The sequence below is a fragment of the Molothrus aeneus genome, chromosome 1 (genome assembly GCF_037042795.1).
Source record: "Molothrus aeneus isolate 106 chromosome 1, BPBGC_Maene_1.0, whole genome shotgun sequence".
Classification (NCBI taxonomy): Eukaryota; Metazoa; Chordata; class Aves; order Passeriformes; family Icteridae; genus Molothrus; species Molothrus aeneus.
In genome coordinates this window covers 105,607,838-105,626,286 of record NC_089646.1, presented here as the reverse complement: position 1 = coordinate 105,626,286, position 18,449 = coordinate 105,607,838, and positions in this window count along the sequence as shown.

Genomic DNA, 18,449 nt, shown 5'->3' with positions numbered 1-18,449 from the left:
GAGCCTTCAGCTGTATCAGCCACTGCCCCCAGTTTTGTGTCATCAGCAACCTTGCTGAGGGTACAGTCCAGTCCATAATTATTTACTTTCATCCAGGTAAATTATTATAAACAAGCAATCAATAAGTTGAATAAGACTGGGTCTTGATCCCTGGGGAATGCCACTGACTACAGGCCTCCAGCTTCAGCTCCACTGATCACAGCCCTCTGGGCTCTGCCATTCAGCCAGGTCTTGATCCACCTCACTGTGCATTCATCTCACCCAGATTTCCTGAGCCTACCTACAAGGATGTTCTGGGAGACATGTCAAAAGCCTTGCTGAAGCTGAGGTAGACAACATCTACTGCTCTCCTTTTATTGTCCCACCCTGCCACACCATCATAGTTGGGTTGACCAATCCTGAGAATGATCAAGCATGATTTTCCCTTCACAATTCCATGATGATTACTCCTGATTAACTTTACTTTTATGTGCTTGATGATGACCTCCAGAATGATCTTCTCTGTCACCTTTCCAGGGATGGATGTGAGCCTGACTGTCCAGTGGTTTCATGCATCCTCCCTCTTGCCCTCTTTGAAGATAGGAGTAACATTGGCTTTTCTCTAATCACTGGGCACCTCCCATGATTTTTCAAGGATGATGGAGAGTGGCTTAGCAACCAAATCTCAGGGTGGCTGTAACTGGCACGGGCCAAGCTCATGCAGGTACTTGTGCTAACAATTCAGTGATACAGAGCAGCTACATCCTGGCCTAATTTAATTTATTGACATAGGTGTGGCAGATGACATGGAATCCTCTTTCCTTTTTGATTCTTTGTGTGTGGGCAGCAGCCCAGACTGGAGGCTCCCTGAGCTGCCCTGTACTGATGCTTTCTATGTCCAGAGTGACCAGCCAAAGCACCCAGACCTTCACTCCCACTGACACAGGCTCTGCTGCCCTGGTCCCTCACTGCAGCAGCCACGGCAGACAAGGTGCTGGAAAGATCAGCTTAGTCTGGCAAACTGCTTTGGTGCAAGGCAGAGGGCCAGAGTCCCTCCCATCAGCTGGGCATTGGGACCATGCTGAGGGAGGAATTGGGCTCAGAGCCAGCAGAGGGGCAACACAAACCCCTGAAGAAGGGCAACCCTCTGGTTCCAGGGCTGGTGCTGACACTTGGCAGGGAGGTATTACAAGGCAGCAATATTTTACCTGGGCTCACATGCAGTCTCAGCAGGCTGTGCCCTGTGGCTAAGCTGTGCTGCTGGGACAAATGGCAGTCTCCCTGAGCACCCCAGGGGGCTTAGGAGGTGTCCCTGGTGACATCTGTTATCCCAGAACGGAGAATTTCTTCTCCCCACCCCACCTGGTGAGCAGACCTGCTCTGCATGGAGGTTGAGGCTGCACAACAGCACCCATGAAGAGGAGGACAAAGATCTGTCTGGCTCCCTTACACCAGTACTTGACTGCTCACTGAAAATCTGGCTTTGGTGTGGGTCTGTGGATGGCAGAGCAAAGAGTGTGGTGGAACAGATTAATTAAACCAGGGCTTGAGGGTCTTGATGGCTAGACCTTACTTTGCATGAGGTACAATTCTCTTCTTGCCTCCACAAGGAGCCCAGCACCTCCTGTTACTGCTGGTATGGAGCTACAAGCAGTGGAATGGTACATTCCTCTCACAGCAAGCCCAACTGATGTACCCTCCAGCTGGGAAGCACTGAAGACTTTCACTTTTTGACTGTATTTGCTTTACTGCATTCACACCAGCTTGGGGGAAGAGCACTAATGCCATCAGCTACCAGTGTCTGCCTCTAGTAATCAAATATCCTGCTCCCTGTGAAACTCAGACACCAGGCACCCGACACTGCTGCTCCCATGAGGCTGCAAAGCAGGAAGATCCCCCATCTCCTGAGCAAATTCAAGTGAGAAAATGATCTGAATAACGTGCCCTACTCACCTCAATCTACAGCTGCAACGCCTCACACTCACAGATTACCCAGCCCTGGTAATCAGAGCAGATCCCATTTAGCATACCTGTTAATTTATCAGGTGTTTCATCTCTCTTAAATGTTCATTTCTCAGTTGTTGGATCAGACAACATCCACATCTTTCATTCGGTTCGCTGTTTCCCCACCCTTTGGAATGCTCAGGGCTCTCATTCCTCCCTTCCACTTTGTCAGCCAAAGAGCTCTCCCAGTCCAGGCACAGCCATTCTCTCTGAGTCATGTCTGTACCCCTCATGGGGACAGATTTCTGTGCCCAAGGATGATGCTGCACACATGGCAGTGAATGTGGTGGCAGAGGCTGGAAAAGGCCTTGGGAAGAGGATGTGGCAAACACACCCAAGGTGGAGCTGCTCTTAGGTGAGGTCTGTAATGCTAATGGCGTAGTGAGTCAGACCTTGGAGACTTCTCTTACTCCTCTTACCTGTCCCCTGTGCCATGTCAGAGGCCAAGCTGTGGCATTCCCTAGGCCCTTCCATCAGCCAGAGGGATTCATTGAGTGATCTGCTTGCAGGAGAGACCCTTTGATCCCCAGCTTGAAGGCACTTTTTTTGGTGTTAACACACCAGTAAGGCAATGCCCTCCCCCAGCCACATTTGAGCTGGAGCTCCAGCCCTGTAAGAGCCCAGCAAGCTCCTCTGACCAGGCAGCCGTGCTGGCCTGCACGCCAACCACAGAAGGTACAAACCAACCCATGGAACAGAGAGGGGAATAAACAGGCAGCACATGGAGGGCTGGGAATGCACGGGCTGGGACTGGAGCAGATCCGCTGGCTGTGCGTGGTTTGGCTGGGCTCTGCCTGCACCAGGGAGCACAGGTTCAGTTCTGCTGGAGGGACAGAGTGAGGGAGAAGCCTTGGATCCCATCCCTCTGGAATGAGTGGCGTGTGGGTACAATGAGCAGGACCCAGGGCGACATGTCAATCAAGGCCAAGCACTCCATCCATCTCGCTGTGCTAGTCACTGCCGGCAAATTTTCTCGCTGTGAATATTCCACCCGGCTCCCTCAACTCGCCCGGATAATGGCATTTCTGTTCCAGTTGTTTAAACTAACAGCAGCACAATTCGCAGCCAGCGGCTTCAGCGCTTTGTGTTCATTTGCTCAATCAACATTCGCCCCCTGGTAAGCGACTTTCAGAGAAAAGTGTCACCGGCAGACAATGGGCTGGCAGTCAGCAGCAGCAGCTCTGTGTCTAAATGTTTGCAGACGCTCGGGTAAAATGTCTCAACCCAAATTTATAAGGACAGTGCATGGGGCGGGAGAGGCAGTGGGGAGACGAGGGTGGCTTTCCTTCATCCCTGCCCCTGCGCTGGGAAGGCCGGGGAAGGCGTCTCCAGGCGGGAATCTCGGCGCTCCTGCTGATGCTCGGCCTCCCGCCTTCCCCGCGACCTGCGCCGACAGGGAGCTCTTTCTCCGAAGGACGTGGCTCTGCTCCCAGTTCTGCTCGACAGTCCCCTGCCACCAGCAGCTCCCTGGCAGTGCCCCCAAACCTCAGAACTTCGTGAGAAGGATTTGCCTCCCTTTCTGCGGCTCACGTAAAACATTTATTTCGACAATGAAAGCGATTATTAATTCCACCCGGTGATTTATTTTTCCTAAAAGCCCATTGTTATCCCCTAAATGTGCATGATAACTTGCCATTTGAGATACCAGCAAATGGCTTATAGACTTGTCTACCAGGAAAAGCCATGTCAGTTTATAAACAGGCTGGTTAAGTGGCTCCCTTGTGGCAGCGTCCTTATTTTGCTTTGACAGTAAAACTTGATAGGGTTTGAACTGTAGACAAACCATTACTTATGTAAATTGATATGATTTTCTCGTGCAGCTGAGACACCCCCTGGTTTTGATAATGCCATAGAAATGCTATGTACCAGCAGGTCATCTAGAAGTTAGATGGCAGGTTCCTTCTCATCCTTCTGACAAGGAAAGGAAAAGGTCCTGAATTGTGAACTTCCCTGAAACTTTTATCAGAGTCTTTTAAACAAATATCTCTACTTTCTTGCCTTGGGAAAAAAAAAAAAAAAAAAAAAAAAAGGACATTTCTAGCGTTCCTGGCTGCACGGCAAACCTTGACAGACAGGTCTTCCAAAGATTCAAAAGCCAGAAAGAGAAAAATGAAGAGTGTCTTGGGTTTTTCTGTCTCTTCAGGCTTATAAGAGTCTCCAGCTCCTTAAGCCAGACCTGACTGCTGCACGTGTGAGTCTCTGGCAGTGCAATCTGCCAGCCTGCCAGGTGTTGAAGATCCAGGTTTTACGCAGCTTGACAAAACATTGTCTGGTTTTTACCACCAGTGTTTCCCGTACAGCATATGTTAAAATGAAAGCCAAGAGGCTGTGCTATAAATCACCCCGTGCACCTTCTGCCTGCTCATAGAGACTTTTCCTACTCCAGAGACCCTTTCTCCATCACACCACCAAGCCCCTGCTCATCCCAGGGATGTCCCTGGCAGATTGATCCCAGCTCCAGGACCCGGAGCGGCAGCCTTCCAGCACACATGCATTTTGGGAAGGTAAATACACAACCAAAATATCCAAGCTGCGGGGCGGCGTGACCCTCGGGCGACCCTTAGCCTGACCTAACGCTGGTCACTCTCACCAGAAGATTTGTTTATCTCGGGACCTCGAACCTCCCAACCCGAGAGCACCGGGCTGACTCCCAGCTCCAAGGCCTGCCAGTGCTGGCTGCCAGCCCCCATGAGGATCGCCCAGTGAGAGGCAGATTTCATTTTTTAGTCCCATCCCCCCAGCCTCACGCCAGGCGAGTGGCCGCGATCGTGCTAGGAAAGCCCTGGCAAGCGAAACTGGAGTGTGAGCCCCTTCCCCGGCCTGCGGAGCAGCTGTGGGCATCCACTCAGGAAACAGCTCCGAGAGGAGCTTTTCCTTTCATCAAAACTTGGAGGAAATTTCGCCCGCGGGTTTCCTCTCTTTTGCAGTGTGGACCGGGAAGCAGTTAGGGCAGCAGATGCAAAAGCAGGGGGAGATTTTCTCTCCCCATAAGAGAGCAGAATGCAGGGGGCAGGGGCGGCAGCGGCACGCATCATTTCGGGAATGTCTGCTATCCCAGAAGTGAGTGGAAACAACCCATCTGAAATATGCAGAGCCATTATCAGGCCAGGGCTTAAATAAACTTTACTGTCCATTCAGTGATCAACCTCCCTGGGAGCCACCGGCTCCATTCATCACTGTCACCTTTTCAAAGTGACTGTGATGACAGTTCATGATCATTAACTAGTAATGGTGTGCTTTGCATTAACAGGAGGGCACATCAAACGGGCAGGCCCGCAGCTCGAAAGTTAACTAAATTATATAATAAACATTCTCCAGCTAACCATGTACAGATGGTGACAAAAGGTGGGACAAAGTGGCAGGCGGGAGAGGAGAAGGAGCACTTTGGTACCTACCGGGTGATTCGCCCCTCGGCTTGCTACTAACTAGAAATGGCACAACGTGCCTCTCCAGCCAGAGGGACCAGAGCCGCTTGCCGAAGTTGCAGAAGTTTTGCTGTCAGAAAACTTGCCTGAAGATTTCACAGATCTGCCACGGCCATGGGATTTTTTTCTGCATTTTGTCTTTTTTTTTTTTTTTTTTTTCCCTTCTCAAGTGGTATTCATTGCGGGCAAAGATGAGGCACTCCAGGCACAATTCAGATGGGAAACATTGGAAACTGAAAAGAAGAGGATGTGAAGAGAGAGATTTCAACTTATCCTTCATCTCAGAGGGCTGGGGTGGCTCGGTACCACTTCCTACTGGCACAGAGCTCCAGGCTCCTGTGCAGCCTGGTGCATGCTCAGAGCCAGAAGTGCCCATGCTTGAGTGGGGCCACCAGCTCTGCCAGCTGAGGCAAAACAGCCTTGTTTAGAGAATAGCTTGGGAGGCAAAAACTCCTAGCACAATTCTCAGTACAATCCCTACTGACTGAAAAACATTTTAAAAAAATCTGATTTTTTCCATCTATTCACCAGCAAAAAAGGAAAAAAAGCCATAAATCTATTTTATTATAATTTATTATATTATACTTGTAACCAGATCGTTCACACAGAGAAAAATGGTGCCTAGAGTCGGGTTTTAAAGTCCATAATTCAGCACTTTAGGGATATGGAAATATATTTTATGTGGGACTTCAGTAGTAGCTGCTGGATGTTCAGAACTTTTGCAAAAGTCCAGCAAAATTCCACTAAATGCACTTCAGCAAAGGGCTCTTCTGCCACAGAATCCAGAAGCCTCTCTACTTAAATGCTTAACTATGGATTTGAAGGGTTTTATTTTCAGGCACCAATTTTTTTAACCATTCATTTTAATGTTTTAAATTAGTGCAGTCACAATCAGGAAAACCTTTGTGTTCCCATGACTAAAAAATTACAAAAAAATTCATCAGTCAGTGACAGTTTGTCTTCCTTCACATCCCCACACCTCAGCCCCTTCAGCAATCTCTCAGATGATGTACTTTTTCATTATTTACCCCTCTCTCATATCTATGTCTTCACAGAAAAATGTGCCAGAAAAGGTAATGTGGACTCAGCTTTTATCCTAACCTAAACAGATGCTGGAGGGGAGGAGAAGGAAAGAGGGTGGCCTGATTTTTGTAGTTCCTCTCCCAATAGTTCTTCAATCTGCACTCGAAGAACTGGCATCCCTGCATGAAACATTTTTGGACATTTTCAAAAGCAGTCTATTTTTCAATGCTTAAGTTAGTGTGGGTTGAAGGGATTGACTTTTCCTCTGCTCATGCAACCACCTGTTTTCAGGCACCACTGAGCAGGGTGACTCTCCCACTGGTTCACTCTAACTGTGGGGAGTGTTGTTAGAATTGAGATTTTTGAAAAGAGGCTTTTAAACCTGGGTCATTCACCATTTGGGAGCATGATTTTGAAAGTGTGTGGCTTCAGCTCTCTGAGATGCCCAGAGCTCCCACTTGTGTCAGGTCTGTGGGAATTCCATGGGCATAAGGTCACGAGTGCTTCCAAGAATTTGAGAGACCTGCAGACAGAAGGTCCTGTCCGAATATCTGAGCAGATGAATTGCATTTCAGAGCACAATCATCTGCTGCTGCCACCTCCCCTGTCCCAGAGGTTGCTGGGTTCCTGCAGCAGGACAGCAGCAGCAGAACGTGAGCTCTCCCAACCAGAACATCCCCGACGGCTCCAGCTGCTGACAAAAGGAGGCTGCTCCGAGACAACAAGCTGTGAACTGCTCTGACTGAGATACAGCCCTGCCTCTGCCCCTGGGTGAGAAGGGTGGGGCAGACACCACCGGCTGCCATCTCTGCTGCTTGCCAACAATGTAAATGGGGAGGCGCAGCTACGGCAGCACATCCCTTCAAGGCTAAGGACGTGAGAGGGAACCTTAACTTCTCCTACAGCTGCTCTTTTCTCTTTTAAGCTGCAGGAAAAGAAGTGACAGTGTCCAAACTCTAGAAAACCAGCTAGGACACCCACTGTCATTCACCCCCCCTCTCATGCTCTGCCAGAATCCCAGCTGGGCTCCGCTGCCTGCCCAGCACAGCATTTCTCCTCGGGAATATGTTGGGACACCAGGCATATAGTGCCCTACAAGGGAAGAAAGCCTTTCAGAAATCAGATAGAATGAAGAAGCTGCATTATTTTCTCAGGAGATTTATATTTCTTGTGGAATGTTGCTTAACAAATCTTTCTGTCTCTCTTCCTTGGTTCTAAAACAATGTTTCTGACAGAAAAGAAAAGCAGAGAACTACAACTGGTTTGTGATGTTTCACAAACATCTGTAAAATACCAATCCACTCTGGGAACAGAGTGGGTGAGAGAGGCAACACAGCCGAGGACTTCTGGGTCCTGTTCCTGGTCTCATCTGTTGTCAGCTGTGTCATGTCACTGGAGTCACCTCGGGATTGCTTCGTGCCTCTCTGTGACTGTCTTGCAAATGAGATGCTTTGTATTTCAGCATCGATGTAGTCTTTCAAGTAGCCCTTGAGGTGATATTGAATGGGAGCTGATGGACTCAGATGTACTCAAAGCAAAAACAAACAAACAAACAAACAAGAGCTAAGCCATTCTCTAATATTAACCATATGCCCCATACAGGAATGACAGAGGTTTTGCACTTACTCCTGAAGGTCTGTGCTGGGCTAAAGGTTACCATATGCCATAGGAATGCTCTGCAAACACCAATGAGTGGCCATCAAAGCTGAAAACTGAAGTTACTATATGGTCAGAGGTGGTTAATTGCAGCTTCTGCAGCCTGCTTGACTAGGTATACAGAACATTCAACTGCTTGGTTACCAGGGATGTCAGCTTTTCTGCTCACACTTGACTGACTCATTTTCTACATACCATTCAAAAGAAAATGCAAACAAAAGTGGCTTTTCAAACAGAACATGATTTCTTCTCCAGAATGGCATCTACAAATCTTTTATGAGTTCTGCAGTGACTGATCAGGAAGGGAAGATTAAGATCCATAGCCAAGTGGCTTAGGAAGGAAAGGGAATGGAGTTCTCAGCAGGAAAATCAAACTCTGATTGCCAATAACTATGTTTTGCTTATGCTGGAAGGTCTCCACATATTTTGCAAGCAGTTAACTTGTACCACACATCTCATGCATCAAGCCTCTGATGTGCGTAAGGGCATATGATAAAGCACATTTTTTTCTAAATAAAGAGCAAGAATATAGATGGACATCAAGGAACATGGATCCACGGGGGCTGCATTTGCAGTGACAGTGACTGTCATTCTTCAAGGATTGTGAAGTCAGGGACTAGCAAAGTGGGGCAGGCAAGCACATCAGAAGCATGAATGAGATTGGGATTATAGCATCATAGTGTGGGATCCAGCTATGATCAATGGAAAGAAAATAGCTGTATTGGTCTGCCAAGATCACCTGAGTGGAGCTGTGTTCAAACTGAGTGATGGGTGATGGGTGTCCATCTCACAGGCATGGCTCAATCTGCAGAGGAAGATGTTCTTCTGCAGGAATGTGTCTCCTCATACACAGAAACTAGATGAAAGAGCATGCTGAGATGAGGAATGGCAAGCTAAGACACAACAGGAAAGTGTCCCTGAGGCACATATTGGTCTTCCACTGTCACTGAAAGGTATAAATTCACAAACATAAATTATAGAATATATGTAGGTGCAAAAAGCACCAGAAATCAGTCTGAGATGGAGGTGAAGACAGAGTGGGAATTAGGACTTCCAACAGTATAATTCAGCCATTCTCCTACAGTCTTCATTCAAAAGTAGGTGGTGATTCAGGTTCTTAATTTCACCAGAGTCCATTGAAACACCTCTGCCCCCGCCATGTATACAGCTGAATCATCTCTTGCAAAATGCCTGCCCTGGTCTCTTAGCAAAGATCTACTCCAGTCCACTGGCTTCTTTGGAAGCATCTGCTCACACACACGATTCCTTCTTTGAAAACAAAAAAATCCTAAAAGGCCAAGAAAACTAAAAGTGACAAAGCCATTCTCACCTGGTAGAAGATATGAGAGTCATCACTAGCAAAGTGACTTGAATAGGAAAGCCTGCAAAAGTAATTTTATTAATCCAGACAGACTGGGAAAGACAGGGTGCAGGGTATGACAAGTATAGGCAGCAAATGAGCAAAGGGGAAAACTGAGCAAACCTTATATACTGAAGAGTGAAAGGAAAGTGTTTCCTGAGCTGCTCCATTGCAAATTAGACCCATGCAGCTGGATTCCTACTTCCCACTTTCAGGAAAAGTGCTCCAAACAGAGAAAATGGCAAGCTCAGCTCTGACTAGGAAGCAGGTCTGGTTAAAATTATGAAAGAAACTAAATTTCCCTTCCCCCAGACTCTTCAAGGGCCAGAGATTTGTGTGCAAAATAAGTCGAGTTTTTCCCCATGGTCAAAGACTGGTGTTTTATTTATTTGTGGTCAGTAATGCTGGACCTCTGTCATATTTTGCTGTGGTACTCCATTATTTAATAAAGTCCCAAGGAAACTGGCCAATGCCTTTGCTTGACAGGGACTACTTTCTGACACTGCACCTGGCCAACAAGATCACTTTTTATTGAGAGAGGAGAGGAATTAAAAATACAACAAGAAATTGGTTTATAGCCTGAAGGAAGGGGAAATGTCAACCCTGAAGTGGTTTGTGATTTTTTTTAACACATTAGACCAATACTGCAGCTTATGCCACAGAGCACTTGTGTGTTTCGATCAAGCTGCTTTTAAATCCTTCTAAGCACCACAGGCCTTGGCAATTTCCCCCTGTGACCAAAACCTGAGTCTGCCCAGCCACTGCTTAAGAAAAGCCTTGGGTTTTATCTATTCTGAAAGCCCGGAGTGAGACCCCTCAAACAGCTCCTTATTCCCACGTCCCAGGAAAGGCAGCCAGGCTCCTGCAATCCCTTGTGCTGATAGCCACCCTCTGTAGTCAGATTTGAAAGCCTTTCCTCAAGGCAAGGAACATTACCACTGCTCACCACCAGCCCAGAGCCTTTGTTACTACCCTGCAGATCTGAATCCTGAACATCATGAGGCTTTTGGGATGGAGGCTAAATGCAGCAGCACTGTAATACCAAGCCCTGCAACTGCAGGGATGAAGACAGTGTGAAAACAGGGACCACTCTGCCTCCTCAGTGAGAACATTTTGAGACAGCAGCTACTAGGCCTGGGAAAATAAACCAGGGGAACTAGACAAGAGAAAATTATAAACTGTTGAAGTCCTGGAGTACTTCCAGGTATTCAAGCAGGTAATAGATTTGTTTAAATAAGTGGAAATAGTTTCAAAACGTCAACTTTGCCACATTGTCTGGCTTCTCCTTTCTGGTTCAGCTCCAGTCTGGGAGGTTTGTTCATGCATGAGCTCAGAGAAAAAGTACCTACTGCAGAAATATAGCAAAACCTACAGTGTTTCAGCAAGGGGATTTTCAGCTGGCACATGTCTAATGTTTTCATGGTTTCCTGTTGGACAGATAGCTCTGGGGAAACAGTTATATGACCTACTGCCCAAGGAACTATGCACAGAAATAAATAAGCAAGCTTAGATAAATGTGACACTTGTTCCTCTCTTCCCTGCCAGAGTTCTAAAGGCTGTTGGATTCTTGATAATCCAAACACCTATTTTGGCCAAAACTTTATAGCTAATATCAATTAGGTAGGTGACACAATAGAGCAGAGCCTAATGACTTCCGAAGTCCATTAATATACAACCATATATATATAAAATATACACATATACACCATATATATGTATATACACACACACACACACACACACACAATACCAATCAACAGGTTAATTAGAAATAGAGAAGTATAATGATATTTCATCCAGGATGCAGCACATAAGTCTATTTGCTTCTCACAGGAATGATGGCATTTCAAACCTCTGTAGATAGCCCATTAATCTCCACAAGTGCTACTTTAAGACATTTTAGCTTTTCAATATCCAACATTAATTTGTGGCAAGTACCAATTTCTGCATCTTTCCAAAATTGTTCTTTTTCTCTGCAGCCCTGGCTGAACAATAATAACACACTCATTAAGTACAACTTCTGCCTGGAGGTATTTTATAATACAGCAGTTTCTGAGATGCTCCCTTTGATTCAGAGCTATGAGAAAACAAGGCAGACAATGATTATTGGATACTCACAAGAATTGTTGCTGGTATGGAGATGACACAGATGTCCCAATTTTCACAAATGTTCACACACTTCAAGACAATTCCCTTTATTTGTCTAAGTGATCACAAACTGGCTGCCAGATTTAAACCAGTTTGCATTTAGCTCAGCATCCTATGGAACCAAACCTTGGGCAAACTAAATTTCACAAACCAAACTTCAACAAAGCCTGAGAAAAATAGACAACTGCATAAAAGGGAAGAACGAGTGGGAGGGAAGGGGAGAGAGAGCGAGACCCAGAGAAAACAGCATGGGTCACAGCCAGAGCTCAGAGAATCTGCTCCAGTAAAAGCTGATGAAAATCTGATTCAGTTCACTCCCTTAATCAGAGAGAGACTTGTTCCTCCATATGCTCTGTAAAAAAAACACTCCTCATGTCAGTAACATGTGGAGACAGCAAATATTTCTCAATTGTGAATGATTCATTGACTTAATAAGCATCTGGCCTAAACATCTGATATATATTTGAAATTCCATCTATTTCCTAAAAACTAGTCCTTTTTTTATTTTGAGTGATCAAAACCAAACGATAACAGTAAAAAAGGCAATAGGGTAGTCTTTTTTGGATGCCATTTGTGATCAGGGGAGAAGCTGTTTACCATTGGTGTGGACCAGATTGGGAGCAATTCCTTGCTAAAACCCTTCAGCTGCTCCTTTCTCAAGCGGAAGAGACTGAACACGATGCACCTGAATCTGGGCAGTGAGGGACCAGTGGTGCTGCTGGGGTCTGCTTCAGGCAGGGGAGGTGATGATAGCATTCCTGTGCAGAGGGCTATCCCCAAAGGCAGCTGGTGACTCAGCCTGCCAGGTGCACACCCGCTGCAGGAGGACACAGATCCTGGCTCCAGCTCCAAGCCACACCCTGCACCACAGGTCCCTATCAGATGACTTTTGCCACGCATGGAAACTGGCATCAATTACAGATCAATTTATCACTTTGGAGCTGGATCAAGCACCAGCCCTCCAGGTCACTGTGGCTCCAGCCCCACATGAATCAACATTTAATATGGCATTAAAATTCTCTGGAGATTGCTTTTAACTTTTGCGCAGTGTGTGCTTAGGGCCGCAGAGCGCGGGTTCTGCTGTGCAGTGTTTTGTAGGCTGGTTTGAGCTGCGTGTCCAGAGTGATATTCCTCCTCTTCTGGATGATCCAGAACATGACACTCTCGCCCTGAACCCATTTCCCCTCTCTCTTCTATCTAGTAACAAAGCAGCCTGGGCACAGGGATGCACAAAACATCCTTCTGTGGTCTGCAGTACAGCCAGGATATGAAGGACCATGACACAAGGGCAACTTGTTATCATTCACTTCTCCAGCATTTTAGCTTCTTTTTCTTCCTTGTTTCTGCTGGATTAAGCTTTTCCAACATAACTGGGCCGACTCTGGGTGTCTGGGCTAGATTTAAAGTTCAGTGAGGTTCTTTATTTTCCAGGAAACATTCTTCCTTCCTCTCCTTCCATGATTGTTCCCACAGGTTTTAGTTTCTTCTTTTGGGGATTTTTTTTTCTCCCTTTCTGGGTTTGACCTTTGTCCAGATGCTTTTTAAACAAGAGTCTTGAGGGTTTCAACACAGTTGTGCTTCCAGTCTGAAAGGGGACTTAGCTGGACAGATTGGAAGTCTCAGAGCTGGAAGTTCAGGCTCAAACACTGCTTGGTCACCTTACTCCACACAGAGATTTACACCTCCCAACAGACTGTACAGGGGCTGCTGCTCTCATTAACTCAAAGAGCCCATTCCTGTCCCTGCCTACCACAAGCAAGGATGGTTACAAGAAATGTAAGGCAGCATACTGAAGCAGGAATACCTTCCTTCGAGGCTTTTCATGAAAACTACATATATGTCTGTGCACATGTGTGTGGATAAAGTAATATGGAAAGAATATAGAAAGAAAATCCGTTGTCCTCCTTCATCCCTTCCCACATCCACCAGAATGAGTCTCTTCTCCACCACCAGGTTAAGCAGTTACCATCTACCAGAATCAAATACATTTATTCTGAGATGCCAAATACCATTGTATTGGCAGAGAAGACAAGACCTAGGACAGTGTAACTTGATCTAAAGCCTCTGCAACTTTTCTGTCTTTCCAGCATGGTTTGCTTGGCTGAGGTTTGTCCCTGCCCTTCTTTCCTACAGATCCCTCACACTAGGCCAGTATCATAATGAATATTGCTCTCCCTGCTGCTGGCTTGATCATCTGTCTTTGCCAATCTAATAATGCACATACTGAACCCTTACACACTCACCAGGTTTTCTAAGCTGCTCATCTTGGAAGGCTCATCCAGAATCTCACAGTTCAGACTATGGGAATCTCCTCTTAAACCTGCAGCCTATATTCTTAAATCTACACTTAACTGTTCTCTCTACTATTTTTTACTCATGTATACTCCTTATAGTCACTGTCCTTCAGTTCCAGTTCCTCTTCTTTGCACTTTTCCCATTCTGTAGTTTGTGAGTGAAGCTGCTTTGCCCTCTCACAAGACAAAGGTTTCCAGCCTCCTGGTTGTTCTGCTAGCCTGATACTTTTAGCATGGTCTGTTTCTTTTTTCCAGTTCTTCCTACAAGGGCAGCTGCCCAGAGCCACACACAGCATTTCACACGAGGTCCCTCCTCAGCACCTGGCTCAGCAGTACAGCTACAATGCTCCCCTCTTCCCTGGAAAGACCTGCACTGACTCTGCATCCAACTTACACTTCCTGTGACTCACTACGGCACCCTGGTTTTCACCTTCTCCGAGCCCTCCGGCTCCAGTTCATTGCCAAAATGTTTATTATTTTTCCCTAAATACTCTGAGATCTTATCTCTTGCAGCATTAAATTTCACACCTCTTCTGCTATGTGATTATTCTGTTCTCCTTGTGGAGATCTAAATTCCACTCTTTATGTAAAATGCTTCCCAACTCCAGGTCATCAGCATAATCCTACACTGACACTTGGTGAAAATATTAATGCAACTAAGTAGCCAAATTTAATTTTATGAAACTATGCCAAGAAAACTCCCTCAAATCTATTATATCTTTTTAACAGGTAAATCACTTCAATTTGTTGTCTGTTAACCACGCATTGAATTCTCAATGCAAATAGTCAGAGTTCAAATAAAAATCATAACCAATAATTTGACATGTGAATTTTTCGTAGCTTTGTGAGACTGAAATGGAGATGAAGAAGTTTTTTGCTATAATTCTTCCATTGGTGTTACTTGGGCTAGCTCTGCCTTTGTTAACCAAAGGAAAAAGAATGAGTACTCTTAATTCAAGCTAACTGTGGTAAAAATTCATATTAAAAAAATAATGAAACTTTTAGGTCTTTATGAGCCAGTGGGTTTTAAGCTCTAGTTATCCTTTTCCCACAGTCTTTAATTTAATCTGCTTCAGCATCCCTTACTTGGCTAGGTTCTCCTCAGAGCTGATGTTGCATTAACACTCCTCTCCTGGCAGTGAGAAGACCTCAGACCAGAAAAGTCAAACCAAGATTCTCCATGTCTTCCACAGAACTTTTCTGGCATGTTTGGTCCATGACTGCTTCTGCCTCCCTCTCTGAAGTATCCCTTAAATACAAGTGACATGAATTGCTTTGCCAGATGCCTGATACGATTTCTCTCAGGAAAAATGCCTGTTGATGTTAATCTCACATGACATCGGGAGATTACATTTCTTCCAGGGATAAAAAAATAGAAATCATCCTGATTTTCCTCTTCTGTGCTCATATAAATCTGGTTACGTGGAAGATAGAACCCCATAGGTCTCATCTACCAAAATACTTTGTTCAATACTCATTCTGAATCAAATTGTCCCTAATTTGTGACTCTACAGCTATGAAATGTCCATGTTTCCTTCATTCCCACACAGGTTCAGGGTTGTAGCTTAGTGAACAAATACAGCAAGAAAAATCTTATTTCCATCTCTTTGGATCAGACCTTATGCTGGAGACTAATAGAGAAGAAAAGGGAAAAAAAACCAAACAAAAACCCAAGTGGTAGGAGAGGACAAGAAGCTGCCACAGCTGAGGACAAAAGTCCAAGGCAGGACTTACCCAACATGACCACAAGGAATTCTGTCAAACTTATAAAATCTGCATTAATGCCAGGCTAAGGCAAAGACACACACAACCTCTCAATCAACTCCTTGGTACCACTCCTCCTCCCTGGTAACCCACCACACCACCCTCCCCTGTTTCCAGCTCCCACTCCCTTATCACAGCAATGTGAGGGACCAGGGTGCTCAGACCCTTCTTCCTTCCAGCTGCTTTTCCATGATGGCCTCATCAGCCAGGAGCAGGCCACTGGAGATGGGCACATGCACTGCCTGATGCCAATATCCATTAACAAGGATCCAACATGCTTGAAAAGTGAGGAAAACTGGGGTCACTGAACGTCAGCGAGCTCAGCATCCTTTCTTGGTGTTGCCCAGTGCCTTTGAAGATCAGGCCCTCGGGTACTCGCTGCCTGAAGACATGAATAGACCTTTCTCTCTGCCCTCACTGCAGACACTGGCAGCATTGTTAGAGCACAAGCACAACCAAGTCTAAACTGGCTGAAAATTTGGCTGGCCTTTTTGCTTCAGCGTGATCAAATGGCAGCATTGCTCACCGAGTGTGAAGGGCATGAAAGGATTAGCCGCCCTCCCCCAGCAAGCAGGTGAGCTGAAACCCTTTCCAATTCACTACATGTCAGTTTACAAGTAAAACATAAGGTATAAATGCAGCTATTGTTAAGGTGAAGCAGCCATCCTGGCTGGGCAGTTAGATTAGCAATTTACCCTTTGTAAAAGGATTAGTACACCCCTATTGTTTCAGTGTTTATTTATCAATTTGCATTTTTAAAAGGGGGCATATATCTGATGGGGGCCCAGTTCTCCAAATACCCCGGGCCGCACCATTTCTTCCCAACTCCCCATTGACAGAACTTACCAGAGCATTTTATAGACCAGAAATTGAGGAGAAACCAAAACTTTGGCAGTGCTGCTGCTCACACAGCATTTTGTTGGGCCAGCAGGCATCCCTCCATCTTTCAGCTGAGAGCAACTGCTGGGTGCTGCCAGCCATGCAGATCAAACACCAGAACTGGATTCCCACTTTTCCTCAGAGACCTGAGCTGAATGCAAAGATATTTACGGCCCATTCACCACAGTTTCTAAGGACATGAAAACCTGTGCCAGATTCTTCCCTCACACTGATTGCAGGCAACAAAGCAATGAAGCTCCTCCATAGAGGTGATTCCACACTTGTGGTCTTCAAAGCTCCTCAAATAATTCCTATAGCTTATACTGGGCTCATAAAAGCCTGTTTTTTTACTGACAAGGGTAGCGAAGAAATTACTCGGTCCATTAAGCACAGAGGTTAGCATCAAACATCATTTCTTGGCATCCCAACATCTCCAATGGGCCCTCAACTTCAGTGGTGTTGGGCGCTTACAGAGTCTTTGGGAGCCTTTATTGCTGCAAGGGCTGGTTCAGTTTCCATGAGCCACAGGGACTCCTCGCTGGAGTTCAAGCTCAGGGAAGAGGTTTCACACCGAGCCCTTCGCAGCAGGGAGAGCGGGAACGCGGCTCACCCAGCCAGCCCCGCCAGGAGCACGGGCTGGCTGTTCGGCAGGCAGCAGCTGCTCGCTCGGATTAGGCAAAAATTCCTTGGTCAGAGGGAACAGAGGTGCTCTGGAAGGGAAGTGAGAGAGCAGATTTTTTAATTAAAATGACACCTTTGTGCTCTGGTACAGCCCCACAGCCCGCTTTTCCATGAGATGGCGATTTAGGAAGCCATTCTTTTAGACCATAAAAACAGTTTGGAAGACAAACAAGCTTCCAGCTGTGCTAAATTATTTTCCTGCTCCCGCAGGACCCAGCAGCAAACTACAGCATGTATTTTACAGGCCTATGATTTATTTATATGGACTAACATACAGGTATTGATTTTGACCCACAAACCCCTTCTGTGGCTGGGGGCCTACACATCCCAAAGCCTTCTCCCAGCCCAGGCTCCACCACCACAGCTGTGCAGGAGCAAGATCTCCATTTGTGAGAGAGGGAGAAGAAACCACAGGGTGTTCTCTGGCTTTTTGTAACTCCTTCCTCACATCCATTTCTTTTTTACCCAAACAATTCTAGTTTGTTGATCAAGCATCTCACACAGGCAATTAATTTTTCCTGGTCATGGGGGAAGTGAGGAGGCTCCAGTGGGAGCTGTTAAGATCTTAAAATACGCTCTGTGCTGCTGGCTTATTGCAGATACTCTGATTCATGATGGAAAAGAGAGGCCATGAGTGGACTCGATTAAAGACATGAATTTAGGAATCATCAAGGAGCACATAAGGCAAGCAACAGCTACTCTGCCCAGAGGATCATGTGCATACATAAAATAAAATAAAAGTAAAATAAATTAAATTAAATACACAGAAAAGGAAGGGAGAGAATGTAAGGGACAGACCCTGTCCCAAAGGGCTCACAATTTACATTTAGATTAGCACAAGAAGAAGCAACATTGCAGGGAAGGTGGGTGAGGGTTACAACAACAAAACTTTGTGGCTGGCCTGCATTGTAATTTCACTAATTAGAAAAAGTGAAGTTTCTAGTTAATAAATCATTCCTATCGACTGATTTGAGGGAGGTACACAAATACCTGTGGGATACACTCTTTGATTGGGTTTAGCCATTCTACTATTTGGAGAAATGGTTTTAAATCATTAGCCTTTGAGGTCTGCTTTGAAGATAAATGAAATGTACCTCAAGAAGAAACAAGCCTATTTCCTAAACTTAGATTCACTGTATGTCCCCGAGTAATGCTGGTGGGCACAAAAGAACAAATCAGGTGATATTGTTAGCAATTGCTCCAGAATGACACATGGAGAGGATTTCTTGCTCTTTT